The following is a 23,813-nucleotide window of genomic DNA, read 5'->3' as shown; positions in this document are numbered from 1 at the left end:
GCCCCTTACCATAGCCGCCTGCGAGCTTCAGTGTAAATATTGCGTCAAAATCAAATCAATTTGAGCGTGATTTAAACCCGGATGATTGTAACCACTCTAAGTTCGTCTGCTTTGGGAAAGTTAACATGTCTCCGACACAGTGATAACACTTGCTGCCTTCTCTAGTGCAGCTCAACCAGGTCTCGTCCCATTCGTCGGTATTTGTGATATCACAAATCCCAGAAAATATGCGTTGTAGTCCAAACGAGTCGTTCGTCGTAGTTTTTGAAAAGTGATTTCTGTTAAATAAAATATCTGCTTTTGAAGTGGACTTTGAGCTTTGTAACTTTGCAGATCTTTTTTATGCTCAAACAGCAACATTACAGACTAACTCAAGCTGAAAAAGTGAAAAAGCATAATAGGACCCCTTTAAAACATTCACAAATCAGTAATGCATCACAGAGACCCAAAATCTCACGATGAGCACATTTAGTTTATAACAAAAAAGAGCAACAATATTCATTTTTGTTAACATGTCTAAGATTATAAATATTATTGCTTCTGCAGTTAAATCTCTTTTTAACAGTATCAATATCAGTGATATTTTAGTATTATTTATATAGTTTTTATTAATATATTGAATTAGCTTTTATTTTTATATTCTCTTTTTTTCATTTTACTTTAAGGTTTTAGCTATTTAGATTTTTTGCTTTTGTCATTTTTATTACACAAATTTTTTTTTATATATAAACAATTTTCACTCAGAAATTGTTAGTAAATTTCACAAATAATTACAGAAAACAGTAAGTAACACACTGAACTAAATGGGAAATTTTGACGTAGAAAGCGTGAAATGGTATTTTCTTGTAAAATGTACTCCAATAATCTTTGTTCATTTTTTTTATTAAATAGCTACATTTCTATTTAGCTTTAATTTATTTTAATTTCCATTGTAGTAATTTTAGTATTTCAATTTTTAATTAATCTTTATTTTATTTTACGTTATCTTTATTTTTCAATTACTGAAACAATTTTTTTTTAAATATAGTTTTAGTTGGAAAAAAAATCAATAGTCTCTCACAACCAAATTTAACATGAAGTGAAATAGTGAAATACTTTGATAGACTGACATGGTAAAAAAAATCTGTCTGAACAGAATTAAACTGCTGAAAATATTAAAATGTATGCAGAGTTTGTAACCAGAATTCCTGTCTGCACAAAAACATTAAAGAACATTTCACACATACATTATTCATAAAACAAAGCTATTAAATACCTCAAACCAAACTCGTGACATCAATCTTGCAAACGTTTTCAAATCCTGTAGTTAGTTCTTCCTCAAAAATACTAAATGCATCAACCCAATCTGTATCTTGTGCATGACACAGTAATATTTGTGTCCAATTTGCATTTATTATTTTAAGCCATATGAAAGGTGCATGCATGGGCGTTCAGTCTGAGACACAGCCTGCTTTTAAGCAGTTCTCTTTCAGTGAAGATATTCAACTCTCTCATCTGACGCATGCGTTCACACACGTCCTTCTGTTGCACCTCAGAGAAACTCATCTGTCCAAACACTCGGCTCTGACACAGTGATGGGCTCACGGACACGGCAGATCTGTTTCATAACGAGACCACTGAGACCCGACTGCACATCAGAGTCTCTCGACGACCCATTCCTCAACTGTAGACGGGGAGAGACATTCACGGTGGCCTTGTTAAGACATGAAATCATTTTTTGCTTTCCTAATAAATGTTCCTGGTCTTATTCTGCACGATTCATCACTAAATATTATTGGAAGGAAAATAAAAATGTTTGTTTTCACAGTCTTTCATCAAAATGCTGAGGAGTGTGGGCGGAATTTAAAGGCATAGTTCACCCAAAAATATAAATTTGCTGAAAATGTCCTCACCATCAGGCCATCCAAAGAAGTAGATGAGTTTCTTCATGGAAACAGATTTGGAGAAATGTAGCATTGCATCACTTGCTCACTAATGGATGCTCTGCAGTGAATGGGTGCCGTCAGAATGAGAGTCCAAACAGCTGATAAAAACATCACAATAATCCACACCACAACTGTTTTGGCTTGTAAACGGTGCTTGATCTGTGCAGATTCCATTTCTACACCATTTTTCTCAGTGTAGCAAATTGGCTGAGGTTTCAATCGGCATGCAACTCAAAGATTAAACTATGTGATAATGGACCAGTTAAATATTTATAGCTTTCTGGAAACTGTCATGCACAGAATATTTCAAGATGGCCGATCAAACTCTTGGTTCAGTGGCTTCAAACCTCTAGCAGTCTGTCGTTCCCCGGAGATGCACACGCTCGGGCCCGACAGGACATGACGCTTCACATATCCCCAGGAGGACGCGCGCTCTCCCAGGGTTAAACTGGGTAGCAGGCCGTCCCGTCATCTTCAACATGCACACACACACACACACATATACCCTCCAGACAAAATAATTACACATTCTGATGTTCAAAGATGGATGATGTGAGAATGAGTAGTGTGCGTGTGTGTGTGTGTGTGTGTGTGTGTGTGTGTGCGCACAGCCAGGCATCTATTAAAACCATAAGAGACGATCATAACAGCGCCAGCGGTCATTAGAGCTTCTTCATGTACATGCTAATGATCTGCACAGGGTGGGGTGCAGGCAGACACTTTAAGGGTATGTTTTATCATATATTAAAAAAGCACAGCGCTCCAGCTTCTAAATATGCTGAATTATTCCCAAGACATGCAGGAATACTGAACTCACAGATGTGAGGTAGAATTTGCTGGTATTTCCTAAAAATATAATCTTGGAGAACAAGCAGATAGCACATATGAACATTTAAAATTTTCCATAATAGATTGCTCACAAGTTTGCATAATCTGCAATATTAAAAAATAAACAAAAGGAAGAAAAAAATATTTTAAACATGTTAGAATATTTAAAATGTTTTAATTAATTAAAAATATTTTTTATATTTTAAATATATTTAAATGTATTATTTTAATTTTTTTCAATCAATGCATATAACATGCAACTCAAAGCTTAAACTATGTGATATTGGATCAGTAACTATTTACAGCGGAGAACTGCATGGAATCTCGCCATCATGCATGGAATATATTTTGCATAATAGATTGCTCACAAGTTTGCATAATCTGTAATATAAAAAATTAGAGCTTCTTCATGTACATGCTAATGATCTGCACAGGGTGGGGTGCAGGCAGACACTTTAAGGGTATGTTTTATCATATATTAAAAAAGCACAGCGCTCCAGCTTCTAAATATGCTGAATTATTCCCAAGACATGCAGGAATACTGAACTCACAGATGTGAGGTAGAATTTGCTGGTATTTCCTAAAAATATAATCTTGGAGAACAAGCAGATAGCACATATGAACATTTAAAATTTTCCATAATAGATTGCTCACAAGTTTGCATAATCTGCAATATTAAAAAATAAACAAAAGGAAGAAAAAAATATTTTAAACATATTTAAAATGTTTTAATTAATTAAAAATATTTTTTATATTTTAAATATATTTAAATGTATTATTTAAATTTTTTTCAATCAATGCATATAACATGCAACTCAAAGCTTAAACTATGTGATATTGGATCAGTAACTATTTACAGCGGAGAACTGCATGGAATCTCGCCATCATGCATGGAATATATTTTGCATAATAGATTGCTCACAAGTTTGCATAATCTGTAATATAAAACAAAAATAAACAAGAGGGAAAATAAAATATTTTAAAATAATATTTTAAAATGTGTAAAATATTTACATTTATTTTAAAACATTACTTTTTTTAAAATGTACAAATATATTAAATAATTAAAAATATATATATTTATTTATATATATACTGCTGCCTACATTAATTTGCATAACCAATATAAAAAAAAAATAAACAAGAGGGAAAATAAAATATTTTAAAATAATATTTTAAAATGTGTAAAATATTTACATTTATTTAAAAAAATTACTTTTTTAAAAATGTACAAATATATTAAATAATTAAAAATATATATTTATTTATATATATACTGCTGCCTACATTAATTTGCATAACCGATATTCACAATGAATCTATGAGGAAAAAATGGATGTTCACACGTTATTTCATTCATAAGTTTACACTGTGGTTGCTAATAACAGGTTTTCTCTTCGAGAATCAATATTTGTGGCAGTCTCTCAGTTATCCTATATATGTAGTGGACAAACTTGACCTAAGTGAGTTAGCATGAACGTCCGGGGATGTGCACAATTGCAAAACAACTTTTAAATGCAGTAAATCATGTTTTTTTGCTATTCTAATCAAATCTAATTTTAGGGTTTAGGTTAGCCTTAACAGAACAAAGCTAGTTAAGTGTGTTTGTAGTGGAATACAGAGATCATCCAATCCCTGGAGTTGTGATGCTGCTGCGGCCTGAGTCCAAATACAGCAGATGGTCCTCAAGAAACACTGCCAATTTACATATAAACCAACAGAGAGAGAGAATTAAACAATGACCCACAACACTCAAATCTGAGCATGAGACTCCATCAGTGACCGCAGCGATTCTCAAACTCACCATTATCAGACTGGTTCTAATTGGCTTAGCTCGTGGATTAGTCTTGGACTGGTGGATTAGTGTTGGATAAACTTGAGCATAACATGAAATCACACAAATAAACACAGACCATCATCTAGTTTTCTCCTGCTGGTGACCATGGAAACACCTCAAGGATGATGGAGGGAGACGGGAGACTTCATCCATCATGCCTGGATCACAGACTCTCAATGTGTCTGCCGTTGTTTACTGTCCACAGACTTCTGTTTTCATATGAAATTAATTATAAATACTACAATCTTAGTCTAATCGAAAACTTTCTGCATTTTCAGAATTTTTTACAAGAATGAACTCCCTTTATATGTCGTTTTTACAAATGAGGTCATTCCCAGATGTCCAAAAGGAGGTTGTCAGATTTAGCTCACTTTGGGGCAATTTTGAACCCAAAATATGAGTGCAGTATATATAAACACACATACAAGAAATATAGTCTGGATCGGTGGTTCTCAGCTGGTTTTGCTTTAGGCCCAGTTTGGACATTAAGTGGAGACCGAATGCAATACCAAAATTGTTTATTGTAAAAACGTCCCTAAAAATCAACACTTAAATGTATGACTGCATACATCTGTGCATACAAATGTATGATTACTTAACTGTGTTTTCCAATAAAAAAATTGCAGTTGCCATAAAAAAAGATATATTATAATTATTATTATTATTAAATAAAATGATAAATATTAATATTAAATATTATTATTATTAAATAAAATGTTTAAACAAAATAAGAAATATTACAATTAATAATAAATAAAAAAATAATTATTATTATTATTATTAATAATATTTTTTTTTTTTACCAAAATAGGAAATATTACTATTAATATTACTTAAATTATTAGGGATGCACCAAAATTTAAATTCTGAAATCAAAATATTCTATTTCGACCGAAAATGCCAAAATTTTGGTGCATAATAATAATAATAATTTTTTAAAGTACAACATTAAAATGACAGCATTATTATTTATTATGGTCTTAATTTGTTCATTTTCAAGCATTAAACCATCAAGCTTTTATTTTGCCGAAAAACCACTTGGGGCCTTTAAAGCTTCTCTTTTTTTGACAGTCAAACAGCCAGTTTATGAGTGCTTCTCATTACAAGTTTGGCAAGATGGTTGGCGCATGTGTTCCCAAATGCATGATTTGTTAAATCGCACTAAGCCATATCACAATTTCAGTTTTAATTCGATTAATCGGTTTGGTTTCTAAACATTTTTGGCTCACAATCCACGACTGACAAGCACACGCTTTCAAACTGCATTTGCTTCCCCGGCGGATGCATTTAAACCAAACGAGCACGCCATTACAAAAAACAACACAGGAAACAGGAAGTACACACTTCAGGGGAGCCATAAAACTTCAATTTATATCCCATCATCCCTCCAGCATCTCTGATGCTGGGAGGGGCGGCAGGCCTCAAACACACCCGCATAATCTATGAGACGCGTCTCAGCGGGTCACTACGCTTTAGATGTACGTGCGTCGCTCGTTCTGAAAGGCATTATTGATGAGAGCCCCGGTGAAATGTTAGTTTAAGGAACATAAGGACGTCTTGCTTGCAGAGTCCTCTGGGAAATGAGAAAGAGAGACAATAGCATCTATTTTTTGGGGATGGGAGGGTCTCTACGGGACCCTAAAGACGAGGGGGAAGGGATTATATCCAGGTTCGCTGCACGGGACCCACATTTTGGAAGTTGACTAACAGGACGGCCTGTAAGAAACTCTAAAGACAGTGTCTGGCAGGTCAATCTCATTGATCCGCTGCTGGCTGGAGGTTCTCCTTCAGCTCGCTGCTGCTGAGTGCAGTAAGATGGGCTCTGGATCTCAGATCAATACCGTGACTCATGAGTAATTCTTGCTTGTCGGACTGCAGCGAGACTCAGGATAGAGGAATCCGAGCGCAGCATATATCTGTGTTCAGCTATACGATCTCTCTCTATGACTGAAGCATGTGAAAACTCAGTTCAGTTGTGTTTAAATGCATAGAGTAGAAATTTGAGATTTGCTTTAAAGGGGTCATATGATGCGATTAAAATTTTTCCTTTCTCTTTGGAGTGTTACAAGCTCTTGGTGCATAAAGGAGATCTGTAAAGTTGCAAAGACTAAAGTCTCAAATCCAAAGAGATATTCTTTATAAAAGTTAAGAGTCAGCCACGCCTACCTAAAATGGCTCGTTCTAACACGCCCCCACATATCTACCTCACTATTTGGGAAGATTTGCATAACGCCGCCCAAATGTTCATGCGTAATTATGTCCCCACTGGATGCAACAAATGCCTCGTTTATAATGGGTTTTCATGGTTTTGTCTCGTCGCTCCGGCCGGACAGGGCATCATCACAGTATGGTGAGGGGCGTAACATTTCCGTCACATGCTTGAGGTATTCGGCCAATCACAACGCACTGAATAGCTGGCCAATCACAGCACACCTCGCTTTTCAGAACGATGAGCTTTGTAAAAATCGACGCGTTTCAGAAAGGCGGGGCATAAAGGAGAAACAATAATGTACAGTATGTGGAAAATAATGTGTTTTTTTAACCTTAAACCGCATAAACACATTTCATTACACCAAATACACAAAATAATGTTCTTTTTAGCAACATCATATGAGCCCTTTAAGAGCAGCTAAAAGCCTCTGAGGAACATTATATAAAGCGTTAGCTGTATTTGTTCGGATGTTACGCTCACATTTAAGAATGTGAGAATCAGCTAAATCTCAAAGTTGCCTCAAATCTTCTTTTTTCTAATATTTTTCCAGCTTTAGGGCACTAAATGTAAAACAGAGTGTACTATGCTAATGATCTATAGAGTTGGGAAAATAACTGTCTGTAATTGCAATTTGCAACATAAAAATCATTATCAGCTTATGAGTATGAGGCAAAAACAAATATCAGTGCATATCTGATATACAGTATATATAGAGAGAGAGAAATTAATACTTTTATTCAGTAAGGATGCATTCAATTGTTCAAAAGTGAAAGAAAAGACATTTATGTTCCAAAAGATTTCTATTTCAAATAAATGCTGTTCTTTTGAACTTTCTATTCATCAAAGAATCCTGAAAAATAAAATGCATCACAGTTTCTGCAAAAATATGAACCGTTTTCAACAACAGAAATATTTCTTGAGCAGCAAATCAGCATATTAGAATGATTTCTGAAGCTCATGTGACACTGAAGACTGGAGTACTGATGCTGGAAATACAGCTTTGATCACAGGAATCAATTACATTTTACAAAATATTAACATTGAAAACAGTTCTTTTAAATCGTAATAATATTTCACTGTTTTTACTCTACTTTTCATTTAAAAAAAATGCAGCCTTAGTCTTCTTATCAAACCCCAAACTTTTGAACAGTAAAATATCTCTACATATACACTGCATATTCCTATAAATCTCTAAAATATTATCCCCTAAATCTATATATAAACCCCTGACTTTAAATCTATATCACTGTATACACCTATATAATATCCAAAATCTCTATTTCAACATTTTTATTGCACACTTATACTGTATATCTACACTGTAAAAAATAAATCGGTAAAATAACAGAAAAAGTACTAGCAGCTCATTACCCAATAATTTTACAGATATTTCCGTGAATTTTAACAAACAACTCAATGTGTCAAATTCAAAATACAGGTAAAGCACCTCTAAAAAAAAAAATTCCGTCAAATTAATATGGTACATTTTTTAGAGTGTAGGCTATATATCAAACAGTAACCCTGCACTATACCATATATAGGTGCAAAACTTCTAATTGTTTGCATCTAATATCTACTCTTCAAGTAACTTCTCTCTCTCTCTCTCTCTTTAACCTCTGTATTATTCATAATATCGATGAGCAATAACGTTAATAAACTCAAAGGCAAAAATCACTCTGCCGTGGTCACGTGCTGTACAGGCATTTGATTTCCCTGCCGTTCCTCCTCTTAAATAAATCTCTCTCGGTGTCTCTCAGACAGTAATGCCAGCAGAGCCGGACTCTTGGCTCCAGAGCCGATGGAGCAGATCGAGTGTAATATCACTTAATGTTCATACGTAACATAAACTAAAGTGAGCAGCGCAGCAGTAAGATAAATCACAGCTAGCGCTGATGCCAGGAAATCTCTAAAACACAGAGATACACACGTTAAAGGAGGCGTTCCATTGATAAATAAAAATATAAATATTAAATATAAGTGAATAATTAAATAAACACTGATGTATCATATACTTTGATTTTATAAAGTAAATAAATAAACAAATACTGATAACTTATACTTCTATTGCTCTAATAAATCAAAATGAATAAATAACCAATAATCACTATATTCAAAATAAACAAATAAATAATCAGTAATGACATGCCATATATTTATTTTGCTTTTAGAAATAAATAAAATTGCTGCTGACATACCTTATACTTTTATTGTTTAAATAAATAAAGCAATGCTGATATACCATATACTTATTTAGCTTTTATAAATAAATAAAATTGCTGCTGATATGCTTTAATAAATAGCTAAATAAATATTGTTTTGAAAAATAAATTAATTAATCACATAATTGCTACTGAATAACAATATAAATAAACAGATCAATAATTAAATACATAAATAATCACTACTGATATACTGTATACTTAAATAAATAAACAAATCACTGCTGATATTCCATATACTTAATTTGCTTTTATAAATAAATACAATTGCTGCTGATATACCTTATGCTTTAATAAATAGCTAAATAAATATTGCTTTAAAAAATATAATTAATCACATAATTGCTACTGAATAACAATATAAATAAACAGATCAATAATTAAATACATAAATAATCACTACTGATATACTGTATTGTATACTTGTGCTTTTATGCATAAATAAATAAACACCGACTTCTATTGGTTTATACTGAACTAATGATATTTTCTATCCCTTAACCCTAAATCTAACTCATGCACAAAGCTTTTTGCATTTTAGATTATCAGTAAGACATTATTTAGTCCATTTATTAAGATATTTTCTCATAGGAAGCGTTAGCTGCTCACTACTACGCAGGTGATTTCAGGTTTCACTGTACTGTTCTTTCTTCATGTACAGTAGACAAAACCTGATCACAAAAACTAAAGCGGCTCATTCACACGTACAAAAACACACAACACCTCTTATTCCAAAGACAGCAAAATGATACTAGCGCTTATGGGAGACACGTCAGCTAAATATAAGTCCCATCGCTGTAGTTACGCCGCATGTATCCCAGACTGCCTTGCGCTCAACTTTCCGCTCAAAGCCAACTAAAAGTCTCCGTTTTCTCTCTAAAGGCCCGTCGAAGAGCTGTAATCTCATGACATCAGGAGCAAAACATTCCCTGTCCCACCCTTGGATTCACAAAACTAGATTTTTACATGAAAATGCAAGTGGTGAATGCACACAGAAACATCACAGTATGATGCTAAATTATTTGTCACCTGTTTTAATTATCTACAAGGTGAAAATTGGAACGTCTGATCAATTCATAAATTCAATGCACACCTCTCCTCATACGTAACAGTAATACTTGCCTTTGCAAACTAAATTTAAAAATTTTAAATATGTATAAATGTAAAATATTGTGTATGTATAAATATTAAATAAAAAAATATATTAAATCAATAAAATATTTAAAAATAAAATAAATTAAATTAATTAAAAGTACATATCTAAAAACAAATCAGAAAATAAATATATAAAATAAATAAATCAAAATCAAAATAAATAGCATATCATGTAAAACATAAATATGCAGAACAAACTCTCTCTGCTGTCTATGAACTTTCGGGGGTGTTTTGGGAGCTTGAGAGAGATTTTAGGAGTGAAATGAGAACAATGCATAGCCTGTGGAGGAATAGGCCTTTCTATTATTCATCAAACCCCCACCGACTCGACTCCACCTCTGCTGCTTTACTCCAGGCACACACACAGGTATCAGGTATAGCACTGAAAGCAGAGGAACAGACCAAAGAAAGACAAAAACGTTTTGTGCAACCTAGTATGAAAAGGTGTTCACACAATGATTTTGGAATTTTCCATTAAAATATATACAGTACATATGTGAGTGACGACACATTGACTGTTCCAAGATGGCGTACGCATCGATGTGTCTGGAGCGGTCGAAAGTGGCATCTACCTAAACATATCTATGGTGTACTAGTAGTCAGAGCCAGCAAACAGCACACTGTAAATCATTTTTGTTGTTTTCACAGTATTATTACTGTATTCTCAGGTTTCTTACTGTATACGCTGTGTACAGTATGTTATTGTAGATTTCAATGCATTCTGGGAAAATACTATCCTACTGTAAATCTAAAAACAGTAGAACTACCGTATTGGCCTCGAATATAAGACGACCCTTATTATAAGACGACCCCCCTTTATCCAGATGTACCTTTTGGAAAAAGGCTTTTTAAAAACCAAATCTTGTTTTTTCTCAGTAAAATACATTTTGTCTTCAATTATTTTCATATTGCATATTTTTCCTATTTTAATTTTTGTTTTGAAAGTATGGTAAAAACTGGTAAAATGTACCAACAATCACATTTTAAAAATATACACTTTTTGATATACCATTAAAACAAAAAAATGTCCTGAATTAGGACATTTAGGCTATCCATCTAATAGAAAACAACACATAACACATTTCACACTATAAAAAAAAATGCAGTCAAACTAACCAGTATAGACTATTTAAAAAAATTAAGTTTAACATTAGAGCATTTACATTTTAAAAAATGTCATTTATAAATGTGTGTGTAATTATGATTAGCATTTGTACTATTAGCATTATTATTATAAATATGATTACTATTATATGAATATATGGATAAACATATAATAGAAATAAAGCTATATCACTCAGTTCTGTGTGTATACAGGAAAAACCGAGGTGAAATCAGGAAGAAAACAGGTCTGAGTTTACGTGGGGTTTCCTGCAGGATGTTTTTTTGACGGATCGCTTGATTGATGTGAAAGACAACTGCTGATGAACTGGTTATTTCACATCATCTTACATCAAAACCAGCTTCATCACATCACTGCAAATACAAATCATGTCAGCAACAGACCAAGAGCACGGACTCTGATTCAGAGCGTTCAATGCATGGAAGCGAGTGTAAAAACAGCCTCAGAGGTCAGCAGATGGAGGATTTTACAGCACTCTTGAGCAGAGATCAGTGGGAAAGCAGATAAAGTGCTCCAGACAGGCTATCCCACAATGCACTGGGCAGGCTCCAGCACTTTTAAGTGGATAAGCATGAGTGTTTGAGTACGGTGCGGACTGCAGGGAATTCTGGGTGTGCGAGTGATTGATGGGCGTCTGACTGAAGAATGATGATCTGGCATGGACTAACAGATTTCCCACCAATCACAGTTTGAGAGTTGCACGTCAGCACCAAAACATCTCCAACCGCACATGCACACCTGTTTGGCGGCTCAACCAAACATGCAATCAGTTCGATCTGGTAGAGATGAGAGAACTGGCTCTACAACATCAATACTCAAGCATTTACCTGCTTAAAGACCATCAATAATGTGCGTAAACCTCCGAGCCAAACTATGATTTCAGACGGCTGGAAGAAAGGAATGATTTCAGCAGGATTTTTATGGCTGAGACTAGCAGCTGAACAAGGTGTGGTTTATATAGTTCTCACACGGCCAATGAAAGCAGATGAGAGATGGCAAGCCTGCAGATGACTTAAACCCACAAAACCGTTCTATCATATGATAACCATTAAGAGTAGAGCAGAGCAGCGAGGGAGAAACCCGGGTGTGATCTTACAGTCTGAAAGAGAGAGAGAAAGAAATACAAGACAATGGAAGGAGAAGGATCTGTGTGACACCTCTGGGAGTTACTGGTGTGGGTCTGACAAGCCGAGCTGTGATGCTCACTGGATCTTCAGAGCAAACAAAGAGTCCACAGTCCACACACACACACACATATATACATATACATTCAGATTATATACTATTGCTTTTATAAATAAATACTGATAAGAGAATAAATGAATGAATGAATAAAATATTGATGCAATATATACTTTTGTTTTAATAAATAAATAAAATGACTACTGATATGCCATACTTATATTGCATTAATAAATAAATAAATAATGTGTACTATATTTTGCTTTTATAAATGCAAAAAATAAACAAATAAATAAATAAAACCAATACTGATGTATCATTTAATATTGATTTTATAAGTAATTAAGTAAATAAATAAATACATAAATCATTTTAGGCAAAAAAAAAAAAAAAAACTAAATTACCATATGCTCATTTTGTTTTTATAAATAAAATAAATAAAATGACTACTGATATGCCATACTTATATTGCATATATAAATAAATAATGTTGTGTACTATATTTTGCTTTTATAAATGCAAAAAATAAACAAATAAATAAGTAAATAAAATCAATACTGAATCTGATATATCATATAATATTGCTTTCATAAGTAATTAAGTAAATAAATAAATAAATACACAAATCATTTTAGGCAAAAAAATAAATAAAAATACTAAATTACCATATGCTTATTTTGTTTTTATAAATAAAATGACTATTGATATGCCATACTTATACTGCATTAATAAATAAATAATGTTGTGTACTATATTTTGCTTTTATAAATGCATAAAATAAACATAAATAAATAAAATCTCTATCGATATACCATACACTTACATTACTTTTATAAATAAAAATAAATACTTATGCACCCATATACTTATATTGCTTATACTATACTTATATTATAAATAAAAAGCACTATATACCATCATTTTATGAAATCCACTAAATCCAACAAAACTGGCTATCTCATCCCTCACACACAACCACACACACACAGTTCTTCTGTAAATGAGGGGAATCCGTGACGCAGCTGTCTCCATCCACCAGCTGTCCAGCTCCTCCCTCATGAAGCCCAATACTCAGAGGTGCCCATCGCCATGACAACCTGCTGAATAATGCACGCCTGCATGGCATCCAGCGGAGCGCACACATACTGCTCTGTCTGCACTCTTCAAAGGGCCTCTATTTTACAAATTCACGCCACTTTATTCTTTCCCTGAAGTCCACTTATGTTCAAGATTCTTTCACCAAAAAACCCTGATCAGTACCACCCTTTCTCCAATCCACGGCTATATTTGTCTTGTTTTCCAGGAAGAAATACCTAAACATCCTTCTAAGATTTTTATCTTGAATGTCTGCCAATGCAATCAAGCAAAACACACTTTAATACATTTAAGACACAATGTCAGTTTTGCATCTCAGGAAATATCTTTTATTTGAAAACAAAACCAAAACTGTTTTTGTAAACATATACTGTATATGCAAATGTCCTCTGCTGTGATTGGCTAATCTCCACATACCGCAATATTCAGACGCATCAAAGGTGCGCATGCATTACAGTAAGAGGCTCCTGTTTCCTGCTCAATTATCTGACCTGTTCCAGTCTTTCTTTTGCGAGTCAATTGAGGTGAACGGGTTCAAATAAACAAGGAAGTGTTCCTGATAATAAATTCTGGCTATTCATTCACCATTCTTTATAATTACAGCATTAAGCATGATCTTAAGTCTAATCATGAGATCTGACAAATCCTTGTTCTGTTTACATGCAGCACAGCTTCCTCAGACCGAGGCCTGTCATTCAGCACACGCAGACCGTCCTAAACACTACGGTCCAGAAACAAGGCTCTGTCCGATACGTCTTTGTCTTTATTATTTAGCCCATGTTCGATCTTTGAGGTCATCCATATGCTATAGTGTGCTCCGGACAAAATATGCTTTTTGCAGATATGCAGAATAAAAATAAAAAATAATATTTTTTTTCCCCTTTCCCAACAATCAATTGGTTTCAAAGGAAGTGTGTATTTTGGAAAGCATCCACATTGCATTCATTTAAGCCACAATAAATAGTATGTATTTATTTGCTGAGCTATGATGTTAAAGGCTATTAAATTACCTATTAAAAATGTATCACAGTTTCCACTAAAGTATTGTGCAGCAACTGTTTTGAACATTCATAATAATCAGAAATGTTTCCTGAGCAGCAAATCAACATATTAGAATGGTTTCTGAAGGATCACGTGACACATGAAGTAATGATGCTGAAAATTCAGCTTTGCATCACAAAAATCAATTACATTTTAAAATGTATTTTAAAAGAAAACAGTTATTTTAAATTGTAATAAGTGTCTTTTTGATCAAATAAATGCAGCCTTTTTGAGCAGAAGAGACCTAGCCCAAACATTTTCTGATCCTCACAACCCAGTAATATCTGTGCTTTATTATGTCACTCCATCAACCATTAGGTCAAAGTACACCTGATATTTTTGTGAGCTTAAACATTCACCAATAAACATTATGAGTAATGTTTGCATGTAGGAATAAAACTAAAACGTACATTTAATCTTAACAGGCAGTTAACTTATGAAAATCAACCAATGAACTTTGAGAACTGTGGGCCCTTTCTGAACGTTGGATGCTATTGGATGAAATGTGCATGTGGACTCTTTTATAGGTCTTAGTCATATCAGAGTGGATGGTGGATGTTTTAAGGTTCATGCTGCGGGGGAGTGAAAATGAAGTTCATAAAGGATTCAGCTGGAATATGAGTGATGACACCCACAGTACAGTCATCTCTAAAATAAGAAAAAGGAAGCTTATTAAATCAGTCTTTAACATAGAGACAGAGCTTAGAAGAACTGAAGATGTTGATGAACTTCCTGTCTATGCCATGTGCTGGTTGAGAGGTCAAGAGTGAATCAGACTCATGAGACTCATCCAGGTATTTTCCATTCCAAACAACGACTGACACACAAAGCACCCGTGTGATGACATTCTGTGATGTGAAACAGGTGGACAGACTCTTGCCGTCTACGGTTACTTCTAAGGCTGCTTCATAACTGGAAATCGAAATCATTTGAAATGCTTTTTATATAAGTGTTTGGCTGATGTTTAAACCCAGTTTAATGTCACTTATGATGCCTTAAAATACCATCCAGTTTGGCAGATCACTAAGTTTGGAACTTAGAGTTCTTAAAGGGATAGTTCACCCAAAAATCAAAATGTGCTGTTAATTTACTCACCCTCAGGCCATCCAAGATGAACCTGACTTTTTTCTTTAGTAGAACAGTAATGTCAATGGTAATGTTCAAGTCAATGGCTACCGTAACTTTAAGAGTCAAAAAATCATATCAGGCAACACAAAATGAATACCCGTGGGTAATGACAATATACTGAGGTCTTATGAAGCGAAACGATCAGTCGATCAATGTTTACAACATTATTACCCATAATCCAGAGCCTCAGTCAAACAGTCTGGACTGATGTCAGGTTCACGAACGAATCATTCTTCTGAACTGGTTATTTTTAGTGAACTGAATGAACTAGTTCACCAAATTGGGCTGAATCATCTGAAACAGTTTGTGGCTCGAGCAGCGCAGATCTACAAGTTACTCAACCAAAACTCACTTTCAGACGCCTGACAGTCACTCCGACTCAAAATGAGCCAAAATAGCGGCATATCTGATCCTGTGATGAATCAACTCGTTCAGCGCTCCAGTTCCTCCAACAGTCACTGAACTGAGAAAACAGTTTGACTCAAACCGAAGACCGATCAGCCACTGATATGCGCATACGTGAACCAAGCACTTGAATGAAGGGGCCAAATGAAAGTTGTTATGGTTTCTCATAGCTTATGTAAAAAGGAGAGCTGATAAAAGACGAGTTCATTCACTTTATATGCTTTAGACATGTAAATCAACCATGTTTCACATCATTATTGGGTGCTTTAATGATATAACTGCATATACGTTATGTCATTGTGTGATTACATAAATTAACTAGTGAACTGAAGCAGTTCATTGAAACAAACTGTCCAAAAGAAGCAGTTCACCGATCATTTCGCTTAATAAAACCTCAACATATCATCAGGAGTCACAAGTATTAATGTTGGCTTGCCTAATATGCTTTTTTGACTCTCAAAGTGACGGTAGCCAATGACTTGCATTTTATAAATCACCAAGGACCACAGTTTTTTAGCTAAAAACCTTCTTTACTGTTCTACAGAGGAAAAAAAGTCAGCTACTTCTTGGATGGCCTGAGGGGAGTAAACTAACAAGAAATAGCCTATTCAGTGTTGGGTCAACTCTACCTTTAATGCAACATGAAATGCATTAACTATAGGGTTGCAAAGGGGTGGAACATTTCCGGTAAATTTCCGGAAACTTTCAAAAAAAAAATCCTTGGAATATTCCAAAAAGTCCTGGAAAGTTTCCAAAATTTCTGGAATGTTTCCGAAATTTACTGGACATTTTCCACATTTTTGCAACCCTATTTAACTAACACAGATGATGAAAGTGGAATAACATATGCAATATTGTCTTTAACAAGGTACTGCTCATGACATGGATGAAGCAATTTTATAGAGTAACTATTTATAACAACAACAACAATATAATAAAATAAACATTCTTAAAAAGGATTTTTGCATTTTCTGAAGAAATCTAATCGATGCCCATGTAAAACTCTCTGCTTTGACGCAATGGAGTTCTGAGTGGTTTATAGCATGTTGATATGCAGTTTCTAAGGTGTACTGTTTGGGTATTCTGGGTGGTTTCTGACTGTCCGAGCATGCCAATCCAAGATCCATGTGACACACGGGCTGAGGGGGAGGAAGGGCGAGGAAGAGGAGGAGTTGGGTTGAATGACGGGGGTTGGAACAAGAAAAGCGGACAGAAACACTGCAGCTCATTTCTTCTGATCTCATTCGGGGCCTCGCACGGAGACGATAACGTACAATGACAGGTATTGCATAACGATTAAAAAGCCAGGGGAAACTGGGCCACAGGAACGCAAACTCAAAACCCGAACTCAAACTACAAACTCACTCAACTTTCAGAAGATCCACGGACTGGATTTGCAGAAGTAAATTAGGTTATACAATCCTGTTTCTGAACATTACATCCAGTTCTTGTTATACACATCCTGAGCAAAGACCATTTTTAAGACACACAGAAAGTTTGCTATGAACATGCATAACAAGAACAACATGAATTTCAATGATATTATGAGATGCTTAAAGGAACACTCCACTATTTTTGAAAATAGGCTCATTTTCCAACTCCCCTAGAGATAAACAGTTGAGTTTTACCGTTTTCGAATCCATTCAGTCGATCTCCGGGTCTGGCGGTAGCACTTTTAGCTTAGCTTAGCATAGATCATTGAATCTGATTAGACCAGGGGTGCCCAAACTCGGTCCTGGAGGGCCGATGTCCTGCAGAGTTTAGCTCCAACCTGCCTCAACACACCTGCCTGGAGGTTTCTAGTATGCCTAGTAAGAGCTTGATTAGCTGGTTCAGGTGTGTCTAATTGGGGATGGATCTCAACTCTGCAGGACAATTTTCTAGGCCGATATGGCTAGGAACTATACTCTCATTCCGGTGTAATAATCAAGGAACTTTGCTGCCGTACCACGGGTGCAGCAGGCGCAATGATATTACGCAGCACCTAAAAATAGTCCCCAGCTAGGTAACTTCCAATAAGCCTATTTTCAGGCGCTGCGTAATATCATTGTGTTCCTTTAAGTGTTCCTTTAAGACTTTATAAAAATTGTTTTAGAGCACCAATTAGACATCATTTATCTTTAAATGTAGGTGGAGCGAGATGTTATTTCAGCTTAGTTTCATAATCATAGTATAATGAACCATTTCAAAAGATCAAGGAAAATCTGACTACTCATTATATGACACCTTTCACATGAAAATCGGCTTCTGACCACCGACACCAAAGGAGCCAGATCAGACGCACAGGAGCCCACCAATGACTCCCACACCCTTCCTGTGTGCTGATGCTTTTTTTTTAAAGAAGTGACCTTAAGAAAAACCCTTTTTATTCCCATCTCTGCAACGGTACAGAGTAGCTGCATTGTCCACCGCTGTAACTGGGTAACACACTCCGCATTCTTGCTTTTGTTAGTAACACTCGCAGAGAGACCAGGAAAAAGAATATTCCCACATGCTTCAACTCGCATCAGTAACCTCTTTTTTCTACTCTGCCATGGTTCTTCCATTATTTCTATAATCAAATTATGAACATGTCCACTATTGTTCAAAAGGCTTTAAAAAAAATTAATTTACATTTTTCTAATATATTTTAAAATGATCAAAAGTGACATTTATAATGTTACAAAAGATTTCTATTTCAAATAAATGCTGTTCTTTTGAACTTTCTATTCATCAAAGAATCCTGAAAAACCAAATGTATCACGTTTCCACAAAAATATGAAGCAGCACAACTGTTTTTAACATTGATAATAACAAGAAATGTTTCTTGAGCAGCAAATTTAGCATATTAGAATGATTTCTGAAGGATCATGTGACACTGAATGAAGACGAGTAATGATGCTGAAAATTCAGCTTTGAACACAGCAATAAATTACATTTTAATATATTTTCAAAGAGAAAACATTTTAAATTGCAATAATATTTCACAATATTACTGTTTTACTGTATTGTTTACAAATAAATGCAGCCTTGGTGAGCACAAGAGACTTCTTTCAAAAACGTTTTCCAACCCCAAACTTATAATCAGTAGTGTATATCCGAAATAATCACAAAGGATATTAAAAATAATCCTTTATAGCAGCTTGAAGATACTAGCTTTTGATTTCCACAACCATCCATGACACTCTAGAATCATAGTTACGAGTTTTGCATGGGCAAAACCATTTACATTTTTTTTTTTCAGAAGTCAAGTTTACAATATACGATCTAGTTTGCTGTCGCTATTATATTATATAATTATATATTGCACTTTAAAATAAAAAACACATCTGTGCATGCATGCACAGATTCTGACATGTGTGCAGTCTTCATAATTGGAAAATGATGTCCTAGTTTTATACAAATAGCACAAATTTTATCCATGAGACCCCAGGTGTGTAATTTGAACTTTAAATGATAAATTTCCACATCATCCTTCCACCATAAATTGCATAATTTCCTGAGAGACGAGTTAAGTGCCCTAAAAACCAAAGACAGACAATGCACATGTACTGATAAGAGAAATATCTTGCTTATCATTTGTGACTGTAAAATGCCTTTGCAAATCTGGAACGATCATAAAGTACAGTCAGACACACTCACATAACAAGAAGCATGAAGACACAGCCGCGCTTCTGGGCCAAATGCACATCTGGAGGGTGTGTGAGGGGGTGGTTGGCTTTTTGTCCCGTGTTTTGGGATGATAAACAGGGTGTTACTGAAAGCATATGGTGATGTGTGGCCCAAGGGTGTGCTTATTTCACAGTCACCGACCCCCTCTTCACTCTTGACTGCACAAACCCCCAAATAAATGATACAGATTGCCATCTACAGATCCACAGACCTGCATGTGCGTTCAAGCAATCAGTGGCCCACATGCAAAAATGCTTACATCACACCTAGAGCAAATTAGACTGATAAGCATTTCGCCAAACATGCAACACAATGACGCCATCTCACTGCTAAAAATACAAAGTTCTGTCATGAAACTCTAGATGGCGCAGACCGATGGGTTCTAACTCATTCTGACATAATGACATCATTATTCACGTGGCGCAGCTGATTGGTTCTTTTTGTATCAGCAGCCAATGAACTTGCTGCTCAAATATTAAAATACTCGGCTACCCTCCACCTTCCCCAGCTCCACCTGTATAGATCTGCCACGGGGTGATTTCATGTATGTTTTATATGGGGTGGTCTCATATAGCAGCAGTGTTTCTTACATGCCCTCAGCAGCATGTCATGGATGTACTGGCAGTCTCGGTACAGATCAGCGTAGCAGATCTATTCTGCCAAGACCCAACACATTGACACTGCCGTGTATATTGCCATGCTAAACTCTCCGAGAGTTGTCATGGCAGAAATACCCTTAAACGACGACGACAACATTATGAGAATGAAAACCCTCCTCAAACTAGATCCGAGACTGATTAAAAGCCACTCGGTTGGTACAGAAGTGAAAGATTGCAGAAGCGATGCATTAGAGCCGCTTGTTGCTTCCTCTTTACCTTTTAAGCGCATGTGTGAGGTATTTTCAGAAGGCCATTTACAGATATCAGAGCCTGGTGTAATATCCCGGAAGAAACGTGCGCTTGACTTAACTGGTTTAAGGATTTTGCTGATACATGTGACTCAATTCAGTCCAAAGCGAGCCGAACCACTGCCCGCTGCTCTTATCTTACACTTACACTATCATCTACAGCATGTGACAGAAATCCACCATCTCTAATGAGAACCTATTAACAACAGCGCTGTAATAAAACCACACAAATAACCCTAAAGACTTCATTCTGAATTTATGCTTTTTAATAAACACACTTGTAAAAGCTTCAGCATATTAAGAACCTACATGTTTTATTTTCATTATATTCCATGCAAAAGGAAGCCCAGTGTAGTTCAACCACTGAAAAGGTTCAAAAATCCTGAAGGAATGCTAATGGTATTTTGGACACGATCCAATATATAGGAACCAAACACCCACTGAACATTTCCGAATGTCAGTTCATCCAGTAGAACGGAATATGGTTAGATTCTTGTTAGATTGATGTTTTCCAAAACATAATACAGTATCTATACATGCAATCCTGTAGCATTTTTTGACTGCAGATTTCTCATTTGTCCAGTCTGAACACATTGACAGTCATGAACTGCTTTACACGGCCAGCAGTGTAAATACTGAATGAGCATTTTCAGACTGTTGGGTAACTAGGCCCTTATTTTAACATATATGCATTTTGCAGCTGCTGTTATCCGAAAGAGCCAACAATATTCATTAAGTTTTAAATAAATGCATAAACTACACCAACACACAATCATGGATGCAAGCCTTGTAATAATAATAATAATAATAATGAAAACTAATAATACAAATAATAAATTGTGCAATTTTTATATTTAATATTCATTATTAACTTATATTAAATATATATTTATATTTAATTAAATTGCTAAATGAAATAGTACTCTTTATTACATATTGTATTATTTGTCAAATAAAACATTAAAAACACATAAAAATATATTACATATTTTACATATATAAAATTATATATGAAAGAATAAATATTACAACCATTATTAACATTAATATTTAACTAAGAATAATAAATAATAGCAATAATAACTTGAATTATATGGTATTAATATTACAGATTGTATTTTGTCAAATAAAACAAAATTCTTATTAAAATATAAGTACTACACAGAAATTATTAACGTTTTATTCAATTAATAATAATGTACTAACTACTACTAATAATAATAAAATACATGTCACATTTATATATTAATATTTTTTATCGTTTTATTAAATATTTACATTATTGTAATTGTTTTAATATAACATAACACATGGTGAATAATAGAAACATCCCACAAAGATTGATGTCATTATTATGATCATCCAACACGCATATATTTGGATGTTGTTAGATTGAATATAAGGCGAGCATACCTTGTGTTGCAGGCACATGTAACTCAAGCACAGATCAGACGCTGTTATTAGATCTCAAACCACATAAACGAGGAGAAGAATCCCTATAATCAGAGCAATTCCTGCTGATAAAGCCAGATCCACATCCGAGTGCTGTCTTTGATGAATAAGCAGCTCTTCCTCTGTCTGCTCTCCACAGACACGCGCCCCACGCCAGCCAGCGCGTCTCCGCGTCACGCAAGATCCCGGTTGAACGCGACTGCGGCTCCGCGCCACGCGTGACAGCGATAACGACCAGGCGGCACTCACCTCTGTCCAAAGAGCGAATGTGATTTCCCGAGCAGACTCTCCCTCTCTCTGTCACGCATTCAGCGGCTCTCCGCGCTCATTTGCTCCAGTCTTCTCCCGTCCGTCTGTCCGTCTGTCCGTCTGTCTGTCTGTCTGTCTGTCTGTCTCACTGCTGCTGCTGTAGAGACACACACAAACCTGCTGCGTGAAGCGCCGCCCACGGGCCAGCCCAGTGGTCATTAGCTCCCCACGCAGCGCTGCGCTCACGAGACGCGTCACCTGCGCCAACGGAGGAGGAACATGCGATATTAAAGACACCACATGCCTGATATCTCATCATACAACTCTAGATATCTGGCTTAGAAATAACAGGGATGTGGCCTAGACAGACAAACAGACAGACGATAGATAGATAGACAGACAGACAGATAGATAGACAGACAGACAGTGAGAGACTGACAGACAGAGAGAGACAGACAGACAGATAGATAGATAGACAGACAGACAGACAGACAGACAGACAGACAGACAGACATAGATAGACAGACAGTGAGAGAGACTGACAGACAGATAGATAGATAGATAGATAGATAGATAGATAGATAGATAGATAGATAGACAGACAGACAGATAGATAGATAGATAGACAGACAGACAGACAGATAGATAGACAGACAGACAGATAGATAGACAGACAGACAGTGAGAGAGACTGACAGACAGACAGACAGACAGACAGACAGACAGACAGAGAGAGATCACATCAGATGGAAACAGAGCTGCACTTCCTAACAGAATGCCCCAAATACACAGATATACGAACAGTGTTCTACGATAAAATACAGCAGATCCATCAGACATTTCAAACTCTCTCAGACCAGGAGAAAGTGTTGTATCTGTTAGGAGAACAGAAGAACTGCTGTGTGTTTGCTGCTCAATATGTGTCTGCCTGTCACCACAGAAGAGAACACACTCAGCCTGCCCTGATCTGATGTTTCCAGCACAGCTACATTATATTAGGCCAGATTACTCTATTATATTACTTAGATGTATATTTTGCTTCTGTAAATATGTATATAATCCCTTATTTAATTTTTATTTCTAGTTTATATACTTACGTACATTAGTAATTCATTTTGCACTACATGCTTAATACTTTTTATATATTATTATTATTACTATTATTCTTTTTCTTTCTGTTAATACATGTGTACTATTTGTGAGCAGTCCAGCTGCAATTGCTTTGGCAATACAAATGTATAATTTTTGTCATGCCAATAAAACACTCTTAAATTGAAAATTTAAATTGAGAGACAGACAGACAGACAGAAAGGCAGGCAGGCAGGCAGACAGACAGACAGACTGACAGACAGACAAAGAGAGAGAGACCGACAGACAGACAGACAGACAGACAGACAGACAGAGA

General features: G+C 35.3%; 1 protein-coding gene across 1 annotated transcript in view; it reads right to left on the bottom strand.

The window, feature by feature from the left end:
* Positions 1–22,542, bottom strand: part of LOC107600821 (serine/threonine-protein kinase PAK 1-like) — a 54,389-nt gene extending 31,847 nt beyond the window's left edge. Inside the window, exon 1 of the mRNA XM_016292795.1 lies at positions 22,410–22,542. The gene's annotated coding sequence lies outside the window, so the exon portion shown is untranslated. The remainder of the gene's footprint in view (positions 1–22,409) is intronic.
* Between the last annotated feature and the right edge of the window lie 1,271 nt (positions 22,543–23,813).

The sequence above is a fragment of the Sinocyclocheilus grahami genome, unplaced genomic scaffold (genome assembly GCF_001515645.1).
Source record: "Sinocyclocheilus grahami isolate Dianchi unplaced genomic scaffold, SAMN03320097.WGS_v1.1 scaffold14.1, whole genome shotgun sequence".
In the NCBI taxonomy this organism is placed as follows: domain Eukaryota; kingdom Metazoa; phylum Chordata; class Actinopteri; order Cypriniformes; family Cyprinidae; genus Sinocyclocheilus; species Sinocyclocheilus grahami.
Note: the sequence above shows the minus strand (reverse complement) of the source record. Positions and strands in the feature narration are given on the sequence as shown.